The sequence below is a fragment of the Cricetulus griseus genome, chromosome 3 (genome assembly GCF_003668045.3).
Source record: "Cricetulus griseus strain 17A/GY chromosome 3, alternate assembly CriGri-PICRH-1.0, whole genome shotgun sequence".
NCBI classification, from domain to species: Eukaryota; Metazoa; Chordata; class Mammalia; order Rodentia; family Cricetidae; genus Cricetulus; species Cricetulus griseus.
This window is the reverse complement of record NC_048596.1, coordinates 162,892,061-162,916,713: the sequence shown is the minus strand read 5'-3', so window position 1 is coordinate 162,916,713 and position 24,653 is coordinate 162,892,061. Positions and strand designations below refer to the sequence as shown.

Below are 24,653 nucleotides of genomic sequence, written 5' to 3'. Positions count from 1 at the left end.
TTTTCTCTAGGAATTTCCCTCCCATTTCACAGTCATTTTCAAATATTATAAGGAAGCAAAAGGAAGCAGGATCCTGCTTAAATGTGTCTTCCGTCTTCCAAACCTAAAGGTCTCCTGTCTGCAACAGAACATCACCACAATAGCCATGTTCCTATCCAATTAGAGCCTGCACTGATAAAATATGCCATGCTAAGAATAGCAATGAGAAAGAAAGAGGGAGAGAGGGAAAGAGAGAGAGAGATAGAGAGAGATTTTCTTCTTCAAAAGTATGGGAAAAAAGGGCTTTTAATCAGAAAAGCAGATCTTTTTTTTTATTACCAAGGATAATACGATATGAATTCTCCTCCAAACTATACATAATGAAAGTAAAATGAATCATGGGAAATTCTCTTCAGAGCTATGAGATTCCAATGAGGATGGGAGCTTAGGATGCTTCTGTTACTTGGTCTGAATCATTATCTACTTTTTCTCAATAGAGAATATATTCTTTTTATTCAAGGAACATCCAGGATGCCATGGGCAGACTTGCCATGTTCCCTAAGGACGTGAACACCCTGTGTTCCTGTGATGGTTATCTTTCTGTCCATCTGCTAGACTGTCTGACCTCCCAGTTTGTTTTTTTTTGGGGGGGCGGTGTTTGTTTTTTGTTTTGTTTTTGTTTTCTGCTTTGTCAAATGCTAGTCTGAGTAGTGGAACAATGTGACTCATTTATAGAGGTAAACTTTGAACAAAGCAAGTTATACTCTGTCCATGGGTGCTCCTCAACAAATCAGTTGAAGGCCTTTCCAGAAGAAAATAAAATCTTCTAAAGAGGAAGAATTCTGCCTTTAGAAGCTTCAGACCCACAGCAGTGTCAATGCTGTTGGGGCTGTTGCCTGACAGTCTGCCCTGCAGACTTGCAACTTGTCCTTCTCCACAGTCAAGTAAGCCAGTGCTTAGAATATGTTTCTCTCCATCCCCATGCTCTGTCCTCCATATCCATCCTGTCAGCTTTGCTTCTCTGGGTCTTGATTAGCATGAATGGGGAAGGGTTTTGCAGATGGAAGTAGAAGACCTTGAGAAGGGGAGGTGGTCCTGGGTATAAGGGAGCCCCATGCCATCACAGCGGCCCTCCAAGGAGGTGGTGTGAGGACAACAGAGCTTGCAGCCATGGTGTACCATTGGGTCACAACCCAAGGCATCCAGCTCTGGCTGGAGAAGCCTAGAAGACACACTCACCTCAGAAGCTTCAAGAGGGATCCGGGTCTGTACCATGTTGATGAAAATTCTTGTCCTGCTAGGTCCTGCTGCCCTTCTTAGCACCAAATAAGCACACAGAGATGCTATTTTAATTATTAAACTGTTGGCCAAATGGCTAGGGCTTCTTATTTGCTAGCTCTGTCTTAATTATTAAGCCATTTCTATTAATCTATGTCTTTCCACATGGTGTTGGCTTACTGGTGAATGCCCAGACCTGTTACTCCTTTGTGGTCTACATGGTGACTACTTTGGTGGGCTCTCTCTGCCTCCCTTTCTCAGAATTCTCCTGGTCTCCTAGTCTGGTAGCCCCACCTTTCCTTCCTGCCTGACCACTAGCCAAACTGTTTTATTCATCAACCAATAAGAGAAACATATATACAGTAGGATATCCCCCATCAGTACCATCTCAGCTCAAGACTTCTTTCTGGTCCCCAGATTTGAAAGGAAGTTTGTGCTCTTCTAAGCCACTGAGTTTATGATTTCTTAAAGACTCATTTATTCGTGTATTTGTGTGTATGAGTGCTCTGTCTTCATGCACACCAGAAGAAGGAATCCAATCCCATTATAGATGGTTGTGAGCCACCATGTGGTTGCTGAGAATCGAACTCAGGACCTCTGGAAGAGCAGTCAAGTGCTCTTAACCACTGAGCCATCTCTCTAGCCCCGAGTTCATGATTTTTAAAACAGCAAAAACTGGGACATGAATCTGGTAAGTAAAAATTAACAAAAGGAACATAGGTGTGAACTGGAGGTATTTGAGAGTCCCATGTCTTTCAGTGTGTACAATGATTACCTCTGAAGTTTATAATTCTTCCTCCTAAGACGTCCAGAGGCAGACACCCAACACAAAGACTGCCTGCAGAGCTGAGTGGTATTATGGTGGTGAACTCCTTTAATGCCAGCACTTGGGAGGCAGAGGTAGGTGGATCTCTGTGAGGTCAGGGCCAGCCTGGTTTACAAAGCAAGTTCCAGGACAGCCAATGCTACACAGAGAAACCCTGCCTGGAAAACACACACACACACACACACACACACACACAGAGAGAGAGAGAGAGAGAGAGAGAGAGAGAGAGAGAGAGAGAGAGAGAATCTACAGGAAATCCACAGAGAAAGAAAACACAGCATCAAGTGAACATCATAAACTTTCTGTCCAGCTGTCATCAGACATGTCACATAAAACCCAAGAGATGTCCCTGCCATCAGCACCTAATATACACCTTCAGCAATGCCACCCATGGAGGAAAGGTCTGTGGTGAGGCAATCCTTCAAGTGTATCTGATGGAAATGTAGACAAAAATGACCATTTTGAAAATTATTTGAAAGTTTTATTATTCTTTTAGCCACATGCTCACTTTTGGGGATGCAGCCTAAGGAACCAATTATCTGTGGGCCAAGGTGAATGAACAGGCATGCACTATAGATGAAGAGATTGAGATGTCACCATCGATATCACAATGGGAAGAGATTGGAGTAGATGGTGTGCCAAGTATTTCGACACTTCAGCAAAAAAATGCTAAGTGAAAGTGTCTAAAAGTCTACTTCTGTGTAAAGGAATGACAAATTAGCAAAACTGGACAGAATCTACTTATAACACTTGAACTATAAACAAAATCTTGCAACTATCCAGGGAAAATAGCTGTACAGTGGCAGCAACTTCGAAATTTAGTTGACATTAGTGCATTCCCCACTCCTCAGCTCAGAACTAGAAAATAAGTCTTCCATTCTCTGCCCAGAAACAGCCTCAATAATCCTAATTATTAGCCTTACATGACCTGATTGTGTGGAGACCTGCTCAAATGAACCATCTTCACCTCACCGAACTCTAGACTCAACAGCCACACTGGGCATTTGTCAAAACACAGGCAAGTGTTTTAGCTGCTGATGCCTGAGGCAGTGAGTGACAGCTGGGAATACATACATACATACATACATACATACATACATACATATATACATACATACATACATTTTTGCCAAAAAGCTGGGGAGAAGAAGATGGAAAGTGAGGTGCTTTGGAGAATACGTATTTGAAAGCCTGCAGCCTACCTCTGAGAATCTTGACAACCATGGATGTTCCTAGGACACAGCCTTGGAGAAGAAATAAGAACGCCCTAACGTTTTCACTTCTGAATGACCTTGAGATTCTATATAATCAGAGGAAGGCCAAGGAGACACGTAAACTGTCTGTCTGGTTGTTGAAGGCATATCCAATACACACAAACCTCAAAGACCAGGAAGTATTTTAGTTTCAGGCTTTCTGCAAATTCTCTGCCCAGTTATTAGCTGACCACTAAGCCAATGGACACAGAGGCTGCACATCACAAAGAACACGGACCTCACAGAATTGTTCATAATTGTTACCAAATGAACAAGTACAATAAGCTGCAACACACCCGCTTGATCTCCAGAGTTGCTGCATTATGATATTCAAAATGCACAATTATTAACTCCAAGATCACACAGCAGACAGCATGGCCCACATAGACAAACAAACGAAACCACTGATTTAAAAGGACAACACTAGCAGCTTGCATTAAAAAACACATCTAAGTATAGCTATCTGTGGAGACTTAACTTAGATTCAAAGGTACAAATAGGGTGAAAGAGGAGGGGAAGAGAATGGGTGAGAGAAAAAAAAGGGTAGGTAAAACATCCTTCAGATGAAAAGCCCTGAGCTTGATCCCTAATACCAACTGCAAACACACACACACACACACACACACACACACACACACACACACACCACACCACACCACACCACACCATATGCCATGGGCAGACTGACAAGAATAAGAGCAAACCAATTTGTTCTTAAGACAAAAAGTCTTCTAAGACACAATGAAAAAAGTATACAGTGATGAGTCAATCCAGCAAGAATATACCACAATCATAAACACACATACACTTACAACAGATTTCCAAAATAGAGAACAGAAACACTGGCAGGACAGGGCGGAAGTAGATGGCCCCACTGGGATAGTTAGAGATATGGACACCTCACAGTAATGGGTAAGACAAATGAACAGAAGACCATCAAGCAAACTGGAGCTTCAACAACACAATAAACCAACTGCAGATGCTCCTTAAGTTAAAATGTCATTATGTACTTAAGAATCTACCATAGATTGGACTTAGTTTAAATTTAAAAATGCATTTTAAGGGGCTAGAGGCATAGCTCGGTTGGTAGAGTGCTTGCCCAGCTTGCACAGAGCCTTAGCTTTGAGTCCCAGTAACTTACTAAACTAGGCCTAGTGGCACACACTTATCACCCCAGCACTTAGGGCGAAGGCAGGAAGATAAGGAGTTTAAGGTTCAGGGCCAGCCTGAGCTACATGAGACCCTATCTTTAAAAAAAAGAAAGGAAGGAAGGAAGGAAGGAAGGAAGGAAGGAAGGAAGGAAGGAGCACATTGACTGCAACTGACCTGCTAATAGCTCACTTAGTATAGCCCGCTGTAAGTGTCCTTGGAGCACTACTGGCACATAACAAAATTACCCCATACAAAGTCCATTTTGAAACAGTTTCAAATCTAACATGTAGTTTATTACATGCTACACCGAAAATAAAAACTTAGATTGTTTTCTGTGCTGCTTTCCTGAGAAAAGCTCAGGATTTACAACATAGTGTCTATTCAGTGCATAATGTTTTTATGCCATCATAGATAAAATAAAAGCTTTTTAATTTAAGCCGTTGATAAGTCAGGGACTGGCTATACCCCTAAGACATATTGCACAGAATACCACACCCTACAGCAGCAGAGTATACATTTTTTACATGTACAATGGAATAAAAGTAAATTATATCTTAAAAGTTTTGTATACATTTGTACATAAGACTTAAAGTATATATTCAAAAGATTTTGAAATCATACTGTCTTAGTTACTTTCTCATTGCCATGATAAAATACAGTACTGGTTACTTTTTGTTGCTATGCTAAAACACAGGTGTCAAGAGCAACGTCTACTTCAGCTCAGAGTCGCAGAGAGAGACTCTGAACTGGCGGGAAGCGTGGCTGCAGGCAGCACCAACAGGAAGCTGAGAGACCACACATCTTTAGCTGCACACTTAAAGCACAGAGTGAGCTGGAAGAGGGATAGATAGCAGGACAAGGCTATGGATCTCAAACCCTGTCCCCAGGAACATACTTCCTCCAGCGTGGCTGCACTCCTCCCTGAACAATAACACTAACTAGGGACCAAGTGTTCAAAACCCGCTTAAAAGCAGGGTCTGTTTTAGCAGGCAAGACATGGCAGTGGGAGCAGGGGCCTGGTTGGTGACATCATACCCACACCCAGGAAGCCTAGAGAGACTACATAGTGAGCCCACGCTTTAAAACCTGAATACCCATCCCAGTGACCAACTTCCTATAGCAGGACTCCACCTTTTAAAGGTTCCCAACCTTCCCAAACCAGCTGGGGACAAAGTGTTCAAACACACGGACGAATGAGGGCACTTCACATACAAACCCCCAGCACATGGGAAATATCTCCTCTAGCAAGAATGAAAATTCAGCTGAAATCTCAAAGTAGAGTGTAACTTTAAAAATTCACAAGACTGTGGAAACAAAAAGATGCATTCTGGAATAACCAATGGGCCAAAGGAAATTGAAATTAACAAAATGAAAGTGCAAGATACCAAAATTACAAAAATAAAAATGTAAGATATCACAACTACAAGATGTAGTGAAAGTTGTTTTAGAGGGAACTTCTTAGCTGTATATTACTATCATAACTAACAATGCATCAATTATTTCAAAATCACTTGAAGACTAGACTGTAAATATTTTACCACAACAAAGGATAGTTACGTAAAATGATGGATTTGCTGATTAACTGATTGCTAATTTCACATGTAAATGCATTAAAGCGCCATACTACATCCCATAGATATGTGGTTATTCTGTCAATTACAAATAAGAAATGAAGAATTAAAAAATATAAACAGTAAAGAGAAGATATCGTGAGTAAATAACTTCAACTTTAAGAGAGTGGAGAAATAAGAGCAAACTAAACCTAAAGTGGAACCATAAAGATTAGGATAGAGAGATCAAGCATAGTATAGAAAAACAGCACAGAAAATGAAAACAAAAGCTGTCACTTAGAAAAGATTATTGACCTTTCACAGTAAAGGCCACAAAGTCAATGTTATCATGATCTCTGCTCCACAGATGAACAAGCCAGGGCAGAGCAGAATCCATTCATCCACTGACAGACGGTTATTAAAGCCTTACTTAGGTCCAGGCTGTGAGTGAGGCTCTGGAAGGCAGGCAGGGCAGCTGTGAGCAAGACAAACACTCAAGCAGCTCATTCCAGGGAGAGGCAGGCAACCACAATGATGGGAGGTCTGGCCTGAGGACCAGTGGAGACTCCCACAGAAGGGAAATTCTGATGAAGAGAAGGTCCTGTGCATGAGCAGGTGGTGTCAAACTGGACCCCAGGTGACAGAGGTCTGTCCACAATAGCCATGCAGAAGCCAGCTCAGCATCACTGGGCCCTACCAGCTCTCCATACAGGTTCCTTCCTGGGCCTCTGCTCTCATACTAAGGTCCTTTCTCCTTTTCCCTGGATGTTTGGCAAAGGTGGAGGAGAGAAAATGTCTCTCTTACCCAAGATCCTGGGACCTTTGCTTACTGGAAGATTGAGAAGTCCAAAGCTCCAGGGGCAGGCTCTATACTGGGCATGAAGCCTGGTGAACTCCCAGCTAGAGCAGGTGCCAGGAGAGAGGGAGGTGAGATGGTACTGACTCAGGGTCACAGTCACCGGGTCTCTTCGCTTAATAACCAAGTGGCCAAACACAAACCACACCTATTTCTCTGTCTGTACAGCACTGTGGTCAAAAGCTGGATCTGGGCCACCAGTTGCTGGGAAATCTATGTTCTCCTGGCTCCATGGCTACTACTTCTGGGCCCCAGAATAAGTCACTCAAGCTACTTAGAGTCATTTACATCTTTACAAAGGAGGTAATAAAAATCCAGTGCCCCTTACCCATAGGGGACTATTGCTGCATTTCTTATGGATGTGAAATGTTTAAATGCTCAAGTCCTTTATATAAAATTATACAGTAGTATCTTTAACTTGTGAACATCCTCCTGAGTAGCTTATGTACCTCTAAGCTACTTCTAATATCTAGTAAAATGTAAACACTATATAAACAGTTGCCATGCTAGGTTATTTAGGAAATGATGACATAAAAATTCTGTCTATATAATACAGATATATCATGTAAAAATATTTTAATCTGTAGTTAGTTTCCTCTGTGCATGCGGCACTTCCGGATATGAAAGGCCAACTGAGTTTATTTCTACAAGGAGTTTGAGGCCAAATGAGGTAATATATTTCAAATGCTAAGGGTGGTAGACAATAAATATTATCCACTTAAAAAATCAGTACAATTGACAAACTAGATTGACCAAAAGGAAGATAAAATTCAAATTACTGCCATCAGAAATGAACAGGAGAACACTGTTATTGATCTTGTGGGGAAAGGATTCTGGGAGAAATCATGAATGACAACATGCCAAGAAGTTAGACAGCAGTAGAAATGAACAAATTCCTAGAAACACAGATTATAACTGAATAAGAAATAGAAAATCTGGGCTTAGTCATAACAAGAAATTGAGTAAGTTTAAAGATCTTTCAACAAAGAAAATCCCAGAACTAGACACTTACAGGGGAATCCACATTCATCATTCACAACTTATTTCAAAACTCGAGGGAAGAACTCTGCCTAACTCATCCTATGAAAGTGGCACTATTGTGATACATGAGCCAGACACAGGCATCATGAGAAACCTACAGACACTCTAATGGATGTGCCCTCAAAAATCCTCAACAAAATATTAAACAATACAAAAACTTTCTCAGCAAAATGCTAGCGGGCTGAGTCAAATAGCAGTCAAGGGCCATTTACATGCCCAAAGTGGAATTATCCAGGAATAACTGTAAAAGTCAGTCCAATCACACCACATTAATGGAGAGAAAAGCCACATGACTGTCATGACTGATACAGAAAAAGAATTTATATAAGCTCAGTTTTCAAGGGTGTGGCCCATAGGTAGTTGGTCTGGTTGCTTGGGAACCTGTCATGATGCACATTATAATGGAGGTGTATGGATAAGCAAACCCATTGGGAAGTGACAGAAAGAAAGAGGGACTGGACCTATAACCTCCTTTGAGGGCCTCTCCCCTGGTGATGTAAAGACCAGGGACCACTGGTTTGACATGAGCCTTTGTGTAGCATGGTTGAGTCAAACTATAGCAGACATCCAATACCACATGACCTTTCACAATGGCCCAAATTCCTATTCTTGTCACCTAATAAACAGCTAGGTAAGTATGGGCCGTCATGCAACTTCTGTCCTCAGTGCTGTCATTTGAGGTGAAGCAGAGAAAACAGAGGTCCTACTGTGTGGCCAACGTGTGGACAATTGAGGTACCATGAAAACCAACTCACAAAATCATGGTAGGTCACAAACTGAATGAAAAGTTTGCTCTTGTCTGACCTCTGAACAACTCATGCTTGAATTTAATCCCTTATGAGATACAGAGAATTGGGATGGGTGGAACTTTTTTATGACTTACTTCTAATTTAAATTTAAAAATAATATGAGAATTTAAACTTAATGAAAATGATGTAGAATATTATAATAGACATCAATCAGGGCATTTAATATCATATTCTAACAAATACATTCTGTCAAATATATTTGCTTCACTTTTTGTTGTCTTTATTGATTCTTTTACTTTTTGAAATTATATCATTTTTCTCTTCCCTTTTCCTCCCTCCAAACCCTCCCATCTACCCTTTCTTGCTCTCATTCAAATTTGTGGCCCCTATTTTTCACTAATTGTTGTTGCATGCATATATGTATATGTATTCCTAAATATAACCTGATCAGTCCATATGATGTCACTTAATATACTGACTAATTGCTATTGGATAACCAAGTGGTGTACTCTTCCCTGGGAACACTGTGTCTCTCACTTCAGTATGACTGTTGTCATTGTCCTTGTTTGGCCCATGTTTAGGCTGTCATGTTAGTGAGACTTCATGGGTGTAGCTTCTGACATCACTAGGAGACAGCAACTCCCTGATCCTCTGGCTTTTACAGTCCTTCTGCCCGCCTCCCCCTTCTGAAATGTTCTCTGAGGCTTAGGGGTGGGAGTTGTATTGTAGATGTACTCATTGGGGTGGGGCTCCATGACTCGGCACCGTGATTGGTTATGGTTTTCTGTAATGGAAGGCGTTGGAAGTGAAATTTTCTTGAAGAGGGGTGAGAACTCCTTATCTGTGCGTGTAAGGACAAATATTTAGAGTGTAGTTAGGGATTATGCTGCTTTAATACAGCAGTGGTTCTCCTTCAAGATTACATTACTTCATCAGTCTGGAGCACTTAGCTAGGTTTCTGGTACAGGCATCATTTTCACCTTGTTTAGCATCTAAGTCCAGTTAGAGAGCTGTTGGTTGTCAACAAGGTGTGTGTGACACTACTGCACCCTTACTGTCATCTGTCTGCACCAGGCCTTTTCTTTTGGGCCACCAATCAGCACCCAAATCATGACACAGAGACTTATTTATTATTATTTTTGAATGCTTGGTCTTAGCTTATGCTCCATTCCTGCTAGCTTTGTTTTACTTTAATTTAAATTAACCTGTTTCTCTTCATATACGTTTTGCCTCGGGGCTTTTTACCTTTTCTTTCTGTGTGGCCTACTCTGTGTCTGCTGGCTGACAGCTCCTGGCTGACCCCAGACCTCTCCTGTCTTTCTCTTCTCATCTTTTTTTCTCTTGTTCCTCTCTTTTCTCCTATTTATTGTCTCTGCCCACCAGTCCTACCTATCCCTTTCCTGCCTACCTATTAGCCATTCAGTTTTTTTTTTTTTTTAGACCAATCAGGTTCCTTAGGCTGGCAAGATGGAACAAATGCAACACATCTTTACATAATTAAACAAATGCAGCATAAACAAATAAACACACCTTTACACAGTTAAAGTAATATTCCACGGCATGAAAAAACGTAACGCATCTTTGCCTGGTTAAAATAATATTCCATAACATTGGTCCATGCTGGTTGTTGTGGTTCATAGGTGTTGTAGCTGGGTAGGACCATTGGTTGCTTCGTTCCTTTGCATGGTGCCTTCTGGAACAATGAAAGCTAGTCGTCAGGTAGGAACTTCTAATAGACTGACAGATTGGATGGGTTCAAGAAGAGCTTTTCCACAAAAGGCAGTGTAGTGTAGCCGAGTCTCTAACACCTGGGAACATGTAATCATTTGTGCTTTCTTAGGGCCCTAACACCAAGAAGGACGTCCTGAACCCAGATGTGGCTTCTCAACCCTGGGCCAGAGCTATGAGCCCAAACAAACTCCCCAGTCTCTAGTACTGTGTCATTAACAACAACAACCTAGGCTGGGGCACCCTCCATTTCTTCCATTGTAGTACAAAACTACAACTCAGTTTATACTCCCCTTAAGACAAACCTTTCCAAATTTGTTTTCAGATTTGTATGCATGCATCCTAGCCAAACTGGCTTTTTCCTCCCAGCAGACACACTCTTACATTAATCCATTAATAGATTAATCACATAAAGTCTTGGTCCATTCATGAAGGCACAGTTCTAATTACCTCTTAAAGGTCCCACCGCTGCCACCTCTTTTTATGTCATGGTGGGGATTCACTAATGGGTGAGGAAGAGACAAACCATATTCAAACTGGATTAGTCATCTTTCTTGTTGCTTTCATGACAAAATAGCTGACGGAAGTTACTTAAAGGAGGAAGAATTTGCTTTGGTTGATGTTTTCAGAAAGTTGCAGTCCATGTTAGCAGGGAAGGTTTGACGGGAGCAGCTTCACTGTGGCAGAAGAGTATGGTAGACACTCCTCAATGGAAGTGGGCCAGACAGGAGAGAGGGTATACTGGAGCCAGGGGCAGATAAAGCTTCCACTCTTAGTTACCTACTTCTTCCAGGCTAAGCCCAAATCCTAAAGGCTTCAGAGCCTTTAAAAGCACCACAAGGTGGGTGTGGATGTTCAAAACATGAGCCTGTTGAGAACATTCTGGAGTCAATCTGGAACAAATAACAGCAGCAACAGGCAACTTTCCATGTAGTGCAGGCTGACTATCAAGGTTCTTCTGCAATTACAAGGTCACTTCTGTTGCCCACACAATATAATAGTTGGTTGCTGATGTTTCTGGTTTTTGGTTGATGGGCTTCAGTGTTCTCATGAAAAGCAAAGGAGGCCCTGTGGTGTAACAGGAATGGAAGGACAGTCACACATCACAGGCATGGAATGTAGGGTCAGAGAACTGGTTCAAAGTACTGGGGTGAAGGACTTCCCCATAACCATCCTGAAGTATGGGAGAAATGGAGGCTCTATGCTGTCCTGGGCATTTGTAAGACCTAATACACTTTCATAGTAGAGAGGGAGAGGAGAGACAGGCACAACTCAGTTGGACAATTACCATTATATTATATTTGGTTTTACTTTTTAGTCACTGTTTTGCCTTTTAATCATTACAGTACCTGTTCAGTTATGAATTGTCAGCCAGCTAGTTGTGAATATAAGGCTACCATTATTCTTGATCGCCCTACCTCTGCCTCTTTGATAGATCCTACAGGTGTGCACCACCACAACTGGCAAGGCTACCATTATTACTAAGTCATTAAAAGTTTTTGAAGTTCTATTAATGCTCTAAATAAATGTGATAGAGCAAAGTCTACTTCATTTCAAATATGGTACCCAGGTCACCAAAAGTAGGTAACCTGGTCATTGGAGAGCTACAAACATTTCTTAGTGTCATTTAGCACAGTAGGTTTTCATGTGCATCTCAAGACCCTCATTGAACACCTGAAGTCCTATGACATCATTGGGTGCTATGGATGAGCACTACGGTATCAAAACAGCTGATGTGATAACCAAGGTGGTTGTGATGGCTATTCTTGGTTGCCAACTTGACTACATCTGGAATTAACTAAAACCCAAAAGGCTGGGCACATTTGTAAGGGAATTTTTAATTAATTAAATCATTTGAAGTTGGAAGAACCACTTCTAATCTGGATCGTCAAGGTAGGAAGATCACCTTTAATCCACACCTTCTGCTAGCAACCTCAATAAAGAACAGGGACAAAGGAAGCTTGCTCTCTTTGCCCGCTTGTTCTCACTCTTGATGGCAAGTCCACTCCTTTGCTGGCATCAGAGCCGACTTCTTTGGGATTCCAGTGTATACTTAAGACCGGCTGAGATATCCAATCTCATGGATTGAATGATTACTGGATTCTTGGACTTTCTGTTGGTAGACAGTGATTGGTGGACTAGCTGGACCACAGCCTGTAAACTGTTCTAATAAATCTCGTATAGTAGCACTGATTAATACAGTGCTACTAAGTGGCAAATGGGATGGTAACACCCACAGTGTGGATATGCTGGGTAAGGAGTTCATTTACACTCCAAGGCAGAATGGAAAGAGAAGGTACAAGATTGCTTTTCTGAGTGCCGTTCAGAATGACACGCTATTGAAAACTTATGAAGTTGTTTATCTCTGGAATCTTCCTTTAGTATTTCAGACCATGCTGAACACAGGTAAGAGAAATGGTACAAAGTGAAACTGCACATGGATGACTGTATGTGCCTATGTGTTACACTGGTTATGCTTATGAGAACAGTGTGAAGGTTCCTTTATAAATTTGTTTAAGTAGAATGTGTCCATTTAAAGTGAAAAAAATGAAGCAAACAGATTCAGAGAATCTGGACGATGTTCTATTTATTTATTTATTTATTTAGGTTTTTCAAGACACAGTTTCTCTGTGTGTAGCCTTGGCTAGTCTAGAACTCGATCAGTAGACCAGGCTGGCCTCACAGAGATCCACCTGCCTCTGCTTCCCAAGTGCTGGGATTAAAGATATGTGTTGCCACTGTCCAGCTCTGCATGATATTCTTGCCTATTGCATCTCTAAAAAGCAGCTCCTGATTCCTCCTCTTAGCCGGCGGAGCATTTCCTACATGTTCCTATTGATTTCATTGATGAAATGTTATCAGATCTCTCTAGGAAAATTGAAATACTATGCCTACCATGTGCATGTTTGCCATTTACAGATCCAAAGGAATGTAAGTCATGGAAAATATTTGAGTATTATGGGTTCTGTTTTTAATTAGAAATGTTAATTAAACACATATGCTAACCTGAAGCTGCCAGAAGAAAAAAAAATATTTGTAAAGAAGTTACGCAGTGTATTGCTGTGTGGTTTTGCACAGGTGTGGACGTTCTCGCTTGAAGCTCCTGCTTGGCGGCAAACACCTCAGGCTTGGAGCTTAGGGGTGTGAGCTCTTGCTCTAACAATAATGATGTGTAGGCACATAAGTCTGCAGGTGGATTTTTCTGTCCCATCTGTCAGCTCCCAAATAATCACACAGAGACTTCTTATTTATTATGAATGCTTGCCAGATAGCTTAGGCTTGTTCCTAACTAGCTCTTATAACTTAAATTAACCCATATCATTTAATCTACATTCCTTTACCTGGCTTAATTACCTTTACTTTGTAAATGCCCATGCTGCTTGCTCTGAATCCCTGGCGTCTCCCAACATCTCCTCCCTCCTTCTTCCCAGCATCCTCTGGGCCTGGAAATCCTGCCTAGCTATTGGCTGTTCAGTCTCTATCAAACCAAAATGAGTGACGCATCTTCACAGTGTACAGAAGACTATTCCACAACCTAATCCACTGTTCCAACCCTGCCTGGGTTTCCTCTTTTTGAAAACAGCAGAGCTATGATCTCTATGTGGTTTTGAGAGATCAGTAAAAGTCTGGTGGTTTGTGAAGTCTGAGGCATGGTTTTGCTGCTTGGCCATAGTGTCCCTGCCCTTCTGCGTCTCAGATGGAACTGTGCTCACAGGTCACCAGAACAGCTAAAGAGTTTGCCCTCTCCAGATCTGAATGTATAAGCAAATAACACACAGCAGGGCTGAGGACTCCAAACACTAAAACTCCTTTCCTGTTTGTCCCTCCTCTCGAGTGCTTGGCAATAATGTAAGGCAAATATCAGGAGCCCAGGGGGGAATTACCGTTAAAAAAATTAAAAATGCTAGTGTGCTCTGGTGTAATTAAGCAATATAATTAAAGTTCTCCTGTTGAAGTCAGCTGGCAGGGGATGCAGGTCACTGTTTCAGATGTAGCCACAGCACCAGTGTTTGTTTGCTCCTTCCAAGGTTTATACATATTTTATGGTTTTGTCTCATTCTGACAATATCAGAAACATAGAAAAATGTGTGCATGTGTGGATCAGCCCCATCAGTCTATAGCTTCCTTAAGAGAAGGGGTTGTACCTTGATCACCTGTCTTTCCCTGGGGACTACACAGTGCTGGTGTGGTTAGCGTTTATCCAGGGAGTCCTCCATCATGCTGGTTGGTGTGGTTAGTGTTTATCCAGGGAGTCCTCCCTAACCCTGACTGGTGTGGTTAGCATTTATCCAGGGAGTCCTCCCTAACACTGACTGGTGTGGTTAGCATTTACCCGGGGAGTCCTCCCTAACACTGACTGGTATGCTGCATATCTTCCCAGCCAGAACCTTATTCTGGAAAGTCTCACTTCCATCTCTCTGTGAGGATCAAACGGAGTCCTGTGGTTATAATTTTAATGAAATTAGTTGATAACATGGCACACTAGTCCCCGGCAACAGGAACTTCTGAAATGCCCCTGAGGTCCACTGTGCCTTTGCTCACTCATTTCTTCAACAAATATTTACTTGGAGTCTTCCATATGCCAGTCGGAGTGTTGGATACACAGGATAGAGCAGTGGATAAGTCTGTCAGCTCGAAGCTCTGAGGAGGCTTACACTCAAGAGAAGGACACAAAGGGCAAAGAGGGAAGCTCATGCCATACATTGGCAGTGAATGGCATTGTGAAGAGGACACCAAAGAGGGAGCAGATGGTGGCAGGAAAAGGCCCATCTAAGGAACAGAGGAGAGAAAAGATCCAGGGAGAATACTCAGTGAAGGAAAACGGCATGCCTCAAATTTTGGAGTATAGTTGAACATAGTCCTGGGGCAGAACTAGAATAGAGAAAAGACCTATTTTATAGAACACAAATCAGGGGCAGAGAGATAGAGAAATCACACCAAGTAGGCTGTGTGGACCATGACACAGAAGCTGAGTTTTTTCATAAGAAAGAGGAGATTCTGGAGGTCTTGAGGAAGGAGAGGTGTGATATGGTGTGGGATAAGGTCTCTCAGCTGTGTGGCAGTGACCACAGGAGGGTACAAGCAGATGTGGGCACAGGACTTAGGAGGCTGCTTTCAGAAATAAGTGGCAGATTCTTGGACAAGATGGTGGAAGTGAAAAAGGAAGTAAAGGTGGAGATCTGAGAATGGCAGATGAGCAGAGCTCTCCTCATCTCACTCCTGAGGCCCATCCCCCACCCGGTGCCTAGAGCATCATCTATCATGGCCACCTCACCAGAAGCCTTCAGAGACCTGTAAATGGATAATGGACATGATGAGCAACCAGCATCCTTGGTTTAGAATGGAACATACTCTCATGGGACAGATGGGTACCATTTTGGTTGACTTTTCAGTGGCTTCCCTGGGCCCCCAAATCTATATTGCTGTGGTGTAGACAAAGCTTATGGCAGGGATATTGTGAAGGCTCACAACTGGGCCTGTTTGTATGCCAGATTCAAGATTTCAGGGACAAATGGCGAGGTCTTGCCTGCCCAGTGAGATCCCAAATAGGACCAAATTCCAGATAGGACCCTGTGACTATGAGTGTATCCACACTGGAGATTGTCTCTGGGTGGCCTGTTTCATCTTACACTTCGTATGTGAAAACTTGGAATGATAACAACCTTTGATCCTAAGCCCATTCCTGGAGACTGGAATGGTGCAGGCTGCCACTCCAAAACACCCAGGTTATGTGGGAGGAGAATGTCTGAAGTGCCTTGAGGAAGCATGCAGAAACTAAGTAAGCAGTACCATGTTCATGCCTGTGATCCCAAAGGGTCCCTGGGCAGAGCTCCGTGAAACATCAATGCTTTTGCTAGTTTTGGCAACCACAGAGCTAGCATCTGCACTCTCTGGACTGTCAACAGGAAAAAGGTTACCTTGAAGATTGCTGTCCTTCTACCCATTGCAACACTTTTTCAGTGACAGATCATTATTTTCCCAATGAGACTGAGGAGCCCTTCCAGTGGGGACAAATGAAGTGGATCAGACTTTTAGCAGCCATGCCCTTGCTGGCTTTTCAACCTACTCCAACTCTTCCTCCTCCCAGTTGCCCTAATTGTCTCCATTATAACTCAATGGTTATAGATTAGAAGAAAGGATATGTGATAGGTAGGGTTTAGTTGGGGGAGTGGAAGGGGAGGAAGGGAGGGAGAAGGGAACTGGGATTGTCATGTAATTCAATCTTGTTTGTAACTCAAATAAAAAAACACAATACAAAAAATAACTCAATGGTTGAACTCTCAGTCTTTTTTTATTTCTAAGAAATAAAGAAAGAAGTAAAAGAATACCAAGTGGACCTCTGTACTAGGTGACAGACGTTGGAGTGGGTGCCTTTCCAGAGCCCCAAAGACCTATGTGTTTAGGTTTTCACTATTTCCCAAGTGTATAATTTCATGGACACTTCCCAAGAGTGGCCTGGTCTGATTGTGGTTTTCAGAGCAGCATCCTGCAGAGATAAACCCTCATGATGCCTCCCCATCCCAAACCTCAAAACCAGTTTCTTCCTGCAGTAGGTAGTCACACCAGAATACCACTTCACTTGGCAAGGAATTTAATGATTTACCTGTCACTGAACAGGACAGAAAGAATTACAGAATCCTGACTGTGTGGTAGAGGGGAATGGATAGAGTTACAGTTCCTGCCACTAGATTTGGGACACACTCCATTATGAAATGTAAGCCCACTGTAATCTTGAGGTCTTTCAAAGTGGAAGCAATTGGGGACGGAGAGCTGGCTCAGCAGTTAATAGTGTGTCCTGCACTATCTTGAGGACCAGAGGTCGGATCCTGGTATTCATATTATAAGCTGAGCATTCCACACACTCTGGTGTGGAGCCCAGCTCCAAGGGGAGCCAAAGACAGGAGGACTGCCCGGTTTGGCTGGTTTCCAGTCTAGCCAAAAAACACGAGGTCACAGTTCTGAAGAGACCTTGCCTCAAAGGAAAAGGTGGAGAATAATAGAGGAGGATGCCTTCTTCTGGCTTCTGTGTGTGAGGCAGCAGCCAAGTGTCCACAACTCATAGAACACACACACAATTAAATCATCTCAAAAAGTGAAAGAGGTTTTAAAAAGCAGTGTAACAATGTAAGAAGCTAAAGTGATACAGTTTTTTAGACTTGTGTTTAAAGGTGGAGGAAGGAGCCACAAGTCCAGGCATGGGGTTGGTGGGGGAGTTGGGGAGGAGAAGCTGGAAAAGGCCAGGATACAGACTCTGTAGTAGAATCTTTGGAAGCAATGAAGCACTGCAGACTTAGTGACTCTCACCAGTGTGAAGCTGCAGACATTGTGACTCTCACCAGTGTGAAGATGCAGACATGTGACTCTCACCAGTGTGAAGCTGCAGACATTGTGACTCTCACCAGTGTGAAGCTGCAGACATTGTGACTCTCACCAGTGTGAAGATGCAGACATGTGACTCTCACCAGTGTGAAGCTGCAGACATTGTGACTCTCACCAGTGTGAAGCTGCAGACATTGTGACTCTCACCAGTGTGAAGATGCAGACATATGACTCTCACCAGTGTGAAGCTGCAGACATTGTGACTCTCACCAGTGTGAAGCTGCAGACATTGTGATTCTCACCAGTGTGAAGATGCAGACACCATGACTCTCACCAGTGTGAAGCTGCAGACATTGTGATTCTCACCAGTGTGAAGATGCAGACAACATGACTCTCACCAGTGTGAAGCTGCAGACATTGTGATTCTCACCAGTGTGAAGATGCAGACACCATGACTCTCACCAGTGTGAAGATGCAGACATCTTGATCCTCAGCAGTGTGAAGATGCAGACACCATGACTCTCACCAGTGTGAAGATGCAGACACCATGACTCTCACCAGTGTGAACCTGTAGACATCTTGATTCTCAGCAGTGTGAAGATGCAGACACCTTGACTCTCACCAGTGTGAAGCTGCAGACACCATGACTCTCACCAGTGTGAACCTGTAGACATCTTGATTCTCAGCAGTGTGAAGCTGCAGACACCATGACTCTCACCAGTGTGAAGCTGCAGACACCATGACTCTCACCAGTGTGAAGCTGCAGACACCATGACTCTCACCAGTGTGAAGCTGCAGACATTGTGATTCTCACCAGTGTGAAGCTGCAGACATCTTGACTCTCACCAGTGTGAAGCACTGCAGACATCTTGACTCTCACCAGTGTGACAGGAGCACCAGGAAAAGGGCCTGGGCACCCATGGGTGTGGAGAGTGTGAGGGTGCTTCCCTGACACCCCTCCTACTCACTTTCAGCAGTTGCCCTAGGAAAATCCAAATGCATATTGTTAGCCACTAGGAAAATGTAAACCAAAAGCTACAATGAGATTTTACCTCATCCCAGTCAGAATGGCTATTAACAAAATGCAAGCTAAAGCAAATACTGGAAGTATACCACAAAAAAGGAAACAATATCCAGCTCTGCTGGGAGGTAACCTGGTGTGATGACTGTGGAAAATCAGCATGGTGGTTCCTCAGAAGCCTGAACCCAGAACTCTGGAGAGGCAGCTGAGCCACTTCCGGGTATGTAGTCACCACACTACAGAGATAATTGCAAATTCGTGTTTATTGACCCACTACTCATAATAGACAAAGTATGGATTTGTTGGGTGATCTGAAAAAGACTAGCTTTCCAACCCCAGTCTTTCATTAAGGTCCAAAAATTCATGGACAGTTTAGTCCTGACCACAGCCACTGTAACATATGCTTGGCTATTTCTACCCCATAAGGGCACACACCTGATACTTGGACTATGCATGCAGCCTGATACTCCACTGGGTACAAATAACAAACAGGCTCTCCCATGGGTCACATGAGACTGGAAGTGGGTAAATGACATTTCCATGCAAGTGCTCACTTCAAAGATCATACAGCCCAGTCCTAGGATTTCCTCTTCCCATAGCACTTCCTCAAAATATAATTTGAAGGCAGCCAGGCAATAAACAAAACACAAAACAAACAAACAAAAAAACCGGAGCTCCATACGTTCCCGCCCAGAGGCTCATCTCTGACTCAACCTTAACCTTCATTAAAAGCTACAACTCACTGCTGGGCCAACCTGTTCCTTCCAGCTTCCAGTCTTGCTTCTGTACCGTGCACCTTTAAGTACGTTCACTTCATTAAAAGCTTACTTGGAAGTTGCCTCCTCTTTGCCTGGGAAGGCATCCTCATCTCAACTACCTCAGCCAAGGACAGAGGTATTGTTCGGTTTGTCAGTAACAGAGCTGTTAGATGCAGCTAACAGATGAATGGCTCCAGAAGCTGTAGTATGTAGACACAATGGGATATTCAGCCACAAAGAATGAGATTCTGTCACTTGCAGCAAAAAGAATGGAGCTGGGGGATGGTGTGCTAAGTGAAGTGAGTGGGACACAGAAAGAAGAGCACCCAGAGTCCTTACTCCCACATGGAAACAAGGACCTGAAATAGATGGACAGTTACTAGAGACTGGGAAAGTGTTGGGCTGGGGGTACCAAGGCAAGGTGTGTGTCAAAGTATCACTGAGAGTCCTGTCCATTCATACAACTAATATATGTAAGTAATTACAGTCATGGCACTTTGCAACAAGGCTGCAGGCCAGGCCTCTTGGACAGCTGCCCAAGGCTGTAGGGAAGGCCACAAAGGCCTCCAAGGAGCTTGTCCTACTACAGGGCTGTTCCTTCTCAATCAGTGGGTGCTGCAAAGGCAAGCAGGGGCTTGATGCTCTCCCCAAACCACCGCTTGTCAGAAGCTCAACTCAGCTGCACAATGAACATGGTCTCCTTGATGCCATAGACAAATGTGGGCCCTTTAGCTGAGGCCACCACTCAGCAGTACCCTATGGGAAACACAGCCTTCCCCACAGCAGACAACGCCACTTGGTGAGAAACTAAGGTAGCTCCAGGGAAGTCTTGGGAAGCCCGGAGATACTCTGGGACCAGAGAGTCAGAGCTTCCTCCATTTTGTATTCTTGCTGAGGCCATTTTAGCTTTAACTGGAATTTGATCTCCTGGATGGAGAATCCTGTGGAAAATCACCTAACTCTGTTGTAGGAACCTAAGGTCAAGATGCCCTAGCTAACTTAACTTCTGTTAAAATGCCTACCTTAGCAAACCTCCCCATGCCGCTGCCACACAATATACCAGGGTGTGGTTTTTGCCTTTCAGAACTTCTTACCCTAAACTCTCAGAGCTTCGTTTAGGTCCCAAATACCTGAGTGTAGTCTCAGCCAGCAGGAATAAAGACTTTCAATTGGCTATAAACTGGTCATCTCTGGTGGGCTCCCTGTAACAACTAAGGGCATTTGCAGGTGAGTGTGCCCTGCAGAGAAATGCCGGTGAACATGGAGCAGGGGTGGGGGGAGGTGGGAGGATGGTCTGTGACCCTAGCGCAGAAACCCTGCTCACCCCTGCAGCAGGTACCCAGGGGCCTTTCTCTATTCTTGATGTTGCTGGCTTGTCACTCCCTCATTTGACGGAGCTTTAGCTAGCTAGTGCTGGGAGCCTTAAAAGGGGGAAGATTATGGGGAAGCCACAACTAAACCCTAGCTGATACAGCCCCGTGTCTCTGCTGCATTCATCCAATGGCATTTAAGGCTCATTAAATTTTGAATCCTGTGTCACCTGCCTTAGGCTCAAAATAGTTCTGTGTGCCTTTTGTTTCCCAACTCTATTTTAATGGAAATTGTCTCCATTCACCTCTCTGTTCCCTTCTTCCTGCTGGCGATAGCAGATCTTTAATAATCTCCAATGCAGAATTACTCACTCTGTGAACCTGTCGCCTGGGGGAATACACTGGACCTTGACGGCTGTAAACAGTTGATGGCAGAGATGGGAGGCACAGTATTAGAACACACCTCCCTCTGGCTTTGGCCTGCTCTGGCTGTGTGTCCAGGACCAGCGGCTGATCACCTAAGAATGCACCCACTGGTAGCTTTATCACAGCCACCTCATCACTGTACACAAGTCACCCCAGAAAATTCCAGAGTCTAACTCAGGAGAAGCACGTGCCTCTTGTAAGGCATCTATCGGGGTGCCAGCCCTGTAAGTGACAGGTACTGACCTGAGAGCTTCTGACTGGACGACGTCAGGACTGCCTTCTTTACACCAGGAGACTAAGCACAGAGAAGCTAAGTAACTGCCCAACATCGCAGAGCAAGTAAGCTGTGTAGCTTGGCTTCAGACACAGGCCATCCAGAGTTGGAAGCGTAGCCTATTCGCTCTGGTGAGCACTCAACCTCACTCCAGCTGAGGGCCACCTCACAGCATGCCTGTCTGGCTACCATCACCAAGTTTCAGGGCTAGTTTTGTTTGTTTTCAGGAACATTAGCAATCTGAATGTGTATATGAAATGTGCTAATGTTTTAAATTGATCAATGGAAATCACCACTAAATATATCTATGAGTGGGGATTGGTGTCCGTGCCACATTCCTGAGACTGCTGATTTCTGACTAACCCTTTAAAGAGAAAATGAAGAACCTCAACTTTAACCTTTCCACATCAGCACAAAGCTCCCTTCAGAGGCAGACACAGGGCCCAAAGAGCAGGTGGGATTCAGTCCCAGGATCCAGACTGTGACAACCTGAATGTCACCCTGCAGATAGAGCAGGCGGCTTCCCCAGTTGGGACTTCACAGCTGCCTTAAAGAAGTGTTTGAGGGAGATTGCTCTGTGGCTGGGGGATACCTGCCCTGCCATAATTCAGTGCAGCAAGTGTAGCAAGCGGAACAAGAAATGTCAGCTCTCATTAGCCTGCATATAAATCTGCTGCTGTGAGAAGCGGGATTGGGGGACGACGGGAAAATGCCAGGAAGTAGAAACATATGTTGTTCACGCAAAAAGCATCTCCACGATGGGCGTCCTTCTCCAGTGTGAGGCACCTGGAACTGGGAGGGAGGCATTGTTGCCCCTTGTGTAGTCGCCTCCTCCTCCCTCCCTCCGCCTCTTCTGCAGCAGGAAGCTGAGACTTCATCATCCCTGGGAGGAGGGTCTGCTAAGTGTTGGCTGACACAGCTGAACAGTCACAGAATGTCATAAAGAGTAAATGACTTGATAATGCAAAACAGTAATTAGGATGTGGTGCATGTTGATGCTATTTACATATTTTAACACCCTGATATTAACGAGTCTTCCCTTAGTACACAAATGAGCCAACCTTTATGCAATTCATCCCTGATGGCCCCAACAGACAGGCCTCAGAAGAAGCAAGGCTCACCCCCTCTTCTCTCCTCACTAGTCTCCGAATTCCTGGAAGGCTCCTGGGGGAGAGTGGTTGGGTGGGTAGTGCAGTTCCTTCCTCAGGATGTGAGATGTGTCTGTCACTGGGGGGAAGAGGGGTGAAGAGTATTCTGCACTGCTGGCTGTAGAGTGGGTGAGGACAAAGGTCTGTTGCTAAATGTGTGTCAAGAAGCTCCTAAGATAATAGACGGGTGGACGTAGATAGACAGACATGTATCTGTGCCACTTGGCAGTTTCCATGGAGAAAACACTCCTTCGATGGCCAAGCTTCCAGTGTCCTTCACTCAATAGGCTTGGGAAAAGAGGTGCACACGTTGGCCAGTCTGTCCTACGCACCTTTAGTTAGGTTGCAGGTCACTATTTATTTGGCCTCAGTCACTGCCTTAACTTCTGTCTGCACACAGAGAGAAAGCAGGGCTACCCCTCCATAACTATTCTCTGTTGCAGACATTCTCCAAGTTGCCAGGACCCAGATCTTCCATTGTGCAAAAGCATCTGACTGAAGAGCTGTCAAGAGATCAATGACTCTATTGCCCTCAGTATGCAAATAGGAAGATTGCAGCCCAGAAGGGGGAATGATTTGCCCAAGAGTGCACAGCAATCTGGCAGAGTCTGGGACCTGGAACTCAATTCTTATTTCTAAAAAAAAAAAAAAAAAAATGCTTTTTGCACCATGACCCTTTCCTGGACATCTCTTCCTGATTTTTGCCCAACAGACAGACAGTTCTTTATACCTGCAGATTTTTCCCCCTTCCTGCCCTGTGTATATGTGTCTGTGTATGTGTGGTGTGTGTGTGTGTGTGTGTGTGTGTGTGTGTGTGTGTGTGTGTGTGTGTGTGTTGGAAGGCAGGCCAGCAGGCTTCCAAAGCCCTGTGTGGTATGGTGATGGTGGTTGCCAGGTAACAGGAAGACATCATGGCAGGGAGCCTGTCTTGGCAGATATGGACAAATGGGCGCAGCAGGGAATGGAAGAAAGGATGGTGCTGCCTGGTATGAGGGTCTTGAGTCAGAAAATGGAAGCTCACCCTGAGGGAGACAGGAGAGACATTACAGCTCAAAGGAACCTTGAAAAGTGACAGCCCGTGCCCTTGCCTACATAGCAGGAAAACTAAGATCACAAACTGACATGCTTAAGGACAGTCATCCCAACAGCTGCTGCCTGAGCCAGGGCTGCTGGAAGTGAAGGTGTAGGACCTGGGATTGCCACTGAACCCCACTGGGCATGATGGCAGCCTCCTCAGGCAGAAGCAGCCCAAGAGCTGAGTGCAGAGGGTGACCAGCAACCTCTATGGCTGTGTCTGCAGAGAGCTCTGAGGAGCTGGCCCTACTTACCAGAGCCCCTCCCTCCCCATCAAGCAGCCTGGGGAAGGGCCACAGAGGGACAGAGAAACCGATGAGGAGGAATGAGGCTGACGTCACAGGGTCACTTGGTTGAACAGATGGCACACAGATATTGGTTTTAACTCACACATGGTTGAGCAAATAATGTTTAAGATTTTCTTGCCAGCCTGGGGAGCCGAGCAGATCGCACGGGGTAGAGGTACCTCCACCTCCTGCCCGCTTCATCTGCTGTTCCCGGGGTTTTCATTTCCTACCCTGTTTGTGCTTTAGAGCATGGCTGGCTGGTCAGGAAGCCGGTGCCCTCGGAGGCAGGACTATGTGCAGAAAGCAGAGGGAGGGAGTGGGTGGGGAGCCGGCAGGCACTGTAGTGCAATACTGCAGTGTGTGCCTGGGTGGCATCTGCCAAGCAAAGTCACTGTCAAGGGTGCCACAGACACGTTGCCTAGAGAGCTGGTGGAATTTTAATCCTTGATATCAAAAGCCTCATAAGACAACACACCCCTTGGTCTGCCTGTCAGTAAGATCACTTATCAGTTGGTCCACTGATCAAAGTCCTGGATCAAAGTCCTGAACACAGACAAACAAAGGAGGTGCTGGGCTCCTGAGTGCTGATCCTGACATGGCTTCCCATTGGCACTGAGAGCTTC

General features: G+C 44.3%; 1 pseudogene; it reads left to right on the top strand.

Annotated features, from left to right (window-relative positions):
• The first annotated feature begins 15,440 nt into the window (after window positions 1-15,440).
• LOC113834679 lies at window positions 15,441-18,155 on the top strand (annotated as a pseudogene).
• The last annotated feature ends 6,498 nt before the right edge of the window (window positions 18,156-24,653 follow it).